Source organism: Pelodiscus sinensis, chromosome 24, assembly GCF_049634645.1.
Source record: "Pelodiscus sinensis isolate JC-2024 chromosome 24, ASM4963464v1, whole genome shotgun sequence".
Classification (NCBI taxonomy): domain Eukaryota; kingdom Metazoa; phylum Chordata; order Testudines; family Trionychidae; genus Pelodiscus; species Pelodiscus sinensis.
This window is the reverse complement of record NC_134734.1, coordinates 16,803,129-16,809,588: the sequence shown is the minus strand read 5'-3', so window position 1 is coordinate 16,809,588 and position 6,460 is coordinate 16,803,129.

Here is a 6,460-nt window from a genome sequence, read left to right as displayed (position 1 = left end):
GTGAAGTCCCATCTTGCCTCTTTGAGAGAAGATCACTTGTTGGTTACCTGTCCGGTTCCTTCCCTCGAAGCACCCAGCATTGGCTACTGTCGGAAGACAGAATACTGGAGAGATGGAATTTAGGTCTGACCCAAGATGGCCGCCCTTATGAGGCCTGTGGACTCTAGGGATGTGAGCATATGTAGACGGAGCGTGGTCCTGCCTTGAGGGCGGGGGGCTGGACTCGATGACCTCTTGAGGTCCCTTCCAGTCCTATTATTCTATGATATGCCCGTGTAAATGGGAAGCCTGGGCTTAATCGCTAACGTTCACAGTTACACATAGGCTCCTACCTGGCTCCTGGGGAGCCAGCTGCCACCCCGTGCTGCTGCTGCTTCTGTGTCCAAGGCAGCAATGTGCGGGCAGCAGCCAGCTCCCCAGGAGTGGGACTCAGAAGGGAGCCGGTATGCACCAGGAAGTGGCTTTTAGCACTGCTGCCTCTGGCAGCAGTGTGGGGCAGCAGTTGGTGTACGCTGGGAGTCGACTTAAAAGCCCAGGGAGCCAACTTTGGGGGAGGGGGTGTAACTGCTGAGGTCCCTCCCCGCTCCCCCCAGCAGTTACCCACATTTTAACTTCCCTAGTGGACACTACATACAGAGGGGCAGAGTTTTCCTGTTAGTGTGGTATTTTTCCTGTCCATCTAGTATTGTCTAAACCTGGAGTTAGGTTGACTTCATTATTACTCAAGGTGTGGCTTTTTCACATCCCTGAAAGATATAGCTGGCTGGACCTAACTTTTTACTGTAGACCAGCTCAAGAGGTGGATAGAGTTGTATGGGGAGCAGTGTTCCCTGTCAGTTGTGCACTTGTGCAGCCACTCAGAGTCAAATGCCACCCAGTTGATTAAGTTTGTGGTTTCTACTAGTGGTGCACATTTGCACATGCCTCATTGCACAACATTTATTCTGCCTGTGGATGGAAAAAAATTTGTACATAGATGGAAAAGATTAGAGGGGACATTGGTGGGGAGTGGTGGTTAGGCAGATGAGAGTTGCATGGGGCTGCACTAGAGCTGGGGGTGAAACAGGTTTCCTGGCCTAGGATGACTTTCAAAACTTTCTTCCATTGCAAATTGGGATGAAAAAATTAATCTTGCAAGTGGCTCTCTAAGCTGGAAAAAAAAAATCTCAAATGTCAGTTGTGGGCAACTGGGATGTTTTGTCTGATGGCCTCTTTATTTTTACTTGTGCAACAGTTACTTTGGCACAAACAACTCCAATTAAAACAAAAAAGTTAAAATAGCATATCTTGACCCCCCTCAAACTCTTCTCAAAATTCTTTTGAGGTCAGCTTTTCCCTCTCTTTGAGAAATGCGTGCTTTGTGATTTGAGAACTTGTGGCCAGGTCTAATTTATACCAGTGGCTCTTAACCTTCTGTACCCCTTTCAAGAGTGTGGCTTGCCTTGTGCACCTCATCTTTCAGTTCACTTAAGCTACTTACTTATAAAATCAGATGTAAAAATACAACTGTCACAGCAAACCGGTATTGAAAAATGGCTGACCTTCTCATTTCTTATGATTCAATTATAAAATAAATCAGCTGGTATATAACTATTGTACTTGCATTTCAGTGTACAGAGCAGCACACAAGTCATTGAATGAAATTTTAGTTGGTACAGTACTGATTGCACTAGTGCTTTTTATACAGCCTGTTGTAAACTAGGCAAATGTCTAGATGAGTTGTGTACCACCTGGAAGACCTCAGGGGTATGTATCCCTGGGTGGAGTGCCTACTGGTTTACACCTTTCTGATGTGCAAAACAAGGGTTCATCTCTAAGGACTGATGTAAATTTAGTCTGGTCTCCTGCAGCAGCTCTGTCCCGACTTCTAGAGAAAGATGGATGTGCCAGTGCTTGGGGGGGGGGGGCCTGCAATCTGAGAAGGGGGAGGAGTGTAATATCTGAAGCTTCTCAGTCTGAGAAACTCCACCCTCATCCAACCTTGCTGCAGCTCTGAGCCTGGTCCTAGGCCAGTGGTGGGCAAAGTGCAGCCCATCAGGTTTCTAGTGTGGCTTGGGCGACACCTTGTTGCCCATAGGCAGGGTTGCTAGATTCTCCTGGTTTCCAGCTGCATCGGGGTTTTTTCCTACTAAAGTGACACACAAAGCCAAGGCACAGGAAGGGAGGTGCAGGCTGATCACACTCAACACTGACTGTGAGTACAGTGTGCTCCCTCTGCAGCCAATCACAGAGCTCCTATGGTTCCATCCACACCTCCTGCACATTCTAGGGACGCAAGTGCAGTGAGCAAAGCGCCCCTGTCTCGGGAGCGTGTCTTGGTTATGACAATCTGGCAGCCCATGTGAGAGGAAGGTGGCCACTCCCGTGGCCCACTCACTAGCCTAGGTTGCCCACTGCTGGCTTAGGCTCCGACCATGGGAAGCATTGAGGGCTAGAGCTTGGGCAATGTCTGGATGGAGTAGGTAGGCTCAGCTAGTGAAGCAGAATTCAGCTGCATCCCTCTTGAGCAATGTTCCCTTCCACACCCTTGAGTGGATCGTGGTGTTAATTTGGGGGGGATTTTTTTAAACAAGTTGCAAGCTACAGCTACTTGGGGCCCCACTGTTTTCTCCCCAACACTTGGCTGCATCTTTTAATTAGCTTTGCCCACAGTAAGGCCCCTGGGCTGTTTACTTTGGGCTAAACTCACCCCTCTGCAGAAAGCAAACATGAAGCCAACTTATGGGCCCAGGAAAAGCGGCATAATGTGGAGTATCTGATGGGGAATGACGAGTCCTGGGATCTATCCTGAGGTCTGCCACGTTTGCCTGGGAAAGTAACTTCCCATCCTGTTTTCCTCTCCTGCCTTCTCTATTTAGACTGCAAGCTTTCTGGGGTTGGGATATCCCTTGCTTGTATCTTCACATTACCCTAGCACATGCCTCGGGTGGTGCTTCTAGGTATTACTGTAATGTGCCTAGGTCTGTGCGCCACTATGTACATCTCACAAGGTTCCCCCTCCCCCTTCAATCTACTGTGAAATTAGACTGTGGAACTCTCTGCCACAGGATCATACAGAGGGCAAGAATTTAAGGAAGCAGGACTAGACACTTATGTAGGTTCTGGTACTGAGCCCATCACTCTGGTGACTGAGCACTAGTTTAAGTGGTCTAATAGGTTGCATGCAAGAGCATTTGGGGGAGCCCTTTTAAAAGGCAGAGCCTTGGCATTAAGGCCTCAAGCAATCTAACAGTGAGGGAGTTTCAAGGGGGAAGGAGGCATGGCTGCCTATTTGGGAGGGAGAAGTGGGGTTCTTGCAGCTTCTACTGAAGCAAGTGGTGATGGATTTTTGAACACGTTGGCCTGGGGCAGAAGGCTAAAGAGGATTCAGGGGTTGCTGAGCTGTCTAGTTTTTCCCTCTGTTGCTCACATGATGGCAGCAGAGGATAAGGAATGCAACTTTCATTTCCTAACCGAAAATGCTCTGCTGCCAGTAACACTGGTGTAAATCTGGAGCGAGTCAATCTGGATTTACACCCCCGTGACTGACTACAGACATGAATTCGGAGTGTCTGTTCTTGGAGATACCAGCAGTGTCCAGGTCTGATTCTGTAAATCCAGCCACCGGTGGTAGGAGGCCCACAAACACCCGATTCTCCCCCTCCTACCACAGTGTAAGTGGAGTTATTTCTGATCTGCACCAACAGCAGGAGAAGCTGTCCTGGTGTTTTTTAAAAGTGAAACTAGCCAGTTCATGTAGTGCTGTGCCCAGGGTTAAGGCTTGGGTCATGCCAAGATCAGCGGGTCGGAGGATGGTACCATGCTCTGCCTGCCCTGGGCTGGCCCAGGGGGTGTGAACTAAAAGCTACCCAACTTTTGTGTTCACATGGTCCTGTCTGACACAGAGCTACATCAATGCAAACTAGGCACCTTTTCATGCTGGCAGAGTCTGCACAGAGTAGCAGCCAATGAGAGCACACACCAGTTCACATGCCCTGAGTCGGGGCTGTGGCACTGTGTAGACAAATCCAAAATAGTTGTATCTCCTCCTCTAATCCACTCATGTTTATACAAATTATGGAAATAGAAGGAAATTTGCTAACTCAGAGCTAAGGGGGACGCAGCGTAGCCTAGTGCTTTGGACAGGGAGTCAGGAGACCTGTATTCTAGTCCTGCTTCTGGACTGTTGGGTGACCTCGGGCAAGTCACTTGCTTGCTCTGTGCCTCAGCTTCCCTGCCTGTAAAATGGGAGTAATGATACTGCTCTCCTTTGGGAGTGGCAGAAGAAAACTATGAGCTATAATGAGGGAGGCCCATGGGAGCTTGGCCAGTAACAGCAGTGGCACCCATAAGCGCAGGAAGTATGGGTGTATGGGGTGCTGCACTACCCTCAGTTTTTGCACCCTGTGTCTTGGCTGCTCTGTTGCAGGTTCCAGAGTCCTGACTGCCCACCCTGCATGCTGGGCTCCCAGACACTGACCCCACTGCCAGCTGGCCCCATGCCCAGGAACTCCATTGTCCACCCTGGGTCTTACTCAGCTGCTAGCCTCAGGGGCTTTGCTGCCAGCCCCAGCTCTAAGGAGTGGTTTGGGGCGCAGCCACAGCTGGGGCGGGGTGCAGCTCACATCAAGAATTGTTCTAGCACCACTGGTAGGGCCAGGATTTCACTTGCTTCCCGAGCCATGTAAAAAGGGCTTCCTGAGCCATGTAAAAAGAGTACAATGGGGAATTAGCCTCCTGGACTTCGCATACCCCCCCACCCCGCATTAGCATGAAATAGTTCACGAGCGCACAGCGTCGGTGCTGGGTAGCGCTAAGCCCTTAATGGCTCTGATTTCTCCTCCTGTGACTTGGCCTCTCCCACCCCCTGCTGAGTTTTCACCTGCCTACGTAGGCGGTGGCATTAGCTCACACAGCTCCCTGCCCAGCCGGAAAGAGGTGCGGTCCCAGGCATAGACGAAAGCCCTGTTGGCTCAGTCGCGCTGCCTCCCGTACCTAAGATCCGTCCAAGGGCTGATCATTCTCCTGCAGTGGCAGCTCTGGGGATCCAGCGGCGGGATCGTAGCGGCTCATGGGTGGCAGGTGTAAGAGGCAAGGGAAGGCAATACCTTCCCAAGCTACCTGGCTGGTCCCACCCACACTCTGCCCCCAAACCCCCTCCCACTCAGTGTGGCTCCCTCCAGTCTCCTGGGGTGCCTGGGCTTCAGCATCACCCGGGCTCCAAGGCCAGAGGAGCCGCTCGCTGCCTGCCCTCTGGGTTTGGAGGGGGGGGCCACCGACCCTCCCTGTGCTCTAGGGAAAGCTAGGGTGGGGGTGGCCTGCCCCTACAGTGTGGGGTCTTGGGTTCCATGGGGGCCTTGGGCAGCAGGGGCGGGGCCTCAGGCAGCAGGGGTGGAGCTAGGGACTTGCCTCATGCAGCCCTGGGTTCGCTCACTGCCCTGTAGTGGCTGTAAGCCGGGGGTGGGGAACCTTTTTTGGGTCGGGGGCCACAGACCCACAGAAAAATCAGTCGGGGGCCGCCCCCAAGTGAGAACGAAAAAAACAAAACAAACAAACAAAAACCCAACAAACCCCCCAACTGAGCCATTCCCCTCACACCAGAGTCTAGGCAGGCCCAGGCTAGTCGATTTTGTGTGCTCCAGCCCCTTGCAGGAACAATGTCGATTCCCTAATGCTAGGAGGGCCCTGACGCCGTCGGTTCTCCACCCCTGCTCTAAGGCTAGGCAATGAGAACCCCATTTGCGGAATGAAATATTGGGGGCCTTCCCCCCACCAGCCTGAGCCACTTTAAAACCTTTTCCCTCAGCTCCTCTTTAGAGGCCTTTCCAGTGTCTCTTCTACCAGTCCCCAGAGCAGATGCTGATGCAGTGACAGGACCTGCTTGTGAGAGGAGGGCCTGGCTCAGGGGTTGCCCACCGGGCTGGAGTCAGGAGAGCTGGGTTTTGAACCATGGAAATCAAACCCCTCCCCAGCCTTTGGGCCGCTGTTTGCATTGGTAAGCTGTCTCTTCAGGTAGGGTCTGTCTCTCACTGGGTCTATGTACAGCACGGAGTCCAGAGGTCACCTCCATGGACCGCTGAGGTGCGCGAGTCATTCGCACACGGATGACTGAGAATGCCTCTCTCATGCTCCGTGGGTTCACCTTAGTCACAGCAGGCACACGGTCTGCAGGGGCAGAGCAAGGGGCAATTGGGGCCCAAGTACATTGTATTCCCTGGGGCTCCCCCCATGTCACCAGGGCCATCCCTAGGGGGGTGCAGGGCCTGGATGACCCTCAGTGCTCCAAGCCCTGGGATCCCCCTTCCCCACCTCAGGCCCCACCCTTGTTCCCCTCCCCTTCCCCAAGCCCCATTGCTGCTGTGCTCCTGCCCACCACCATCACCTCCCCCAAACAACGTCCTGGATTAGAGCCCCCCCCCCATATTCACCAGGAGCCGGAGCAGCCACCCTGGTTCATCCTACCACAGATGGGATGGCTCTG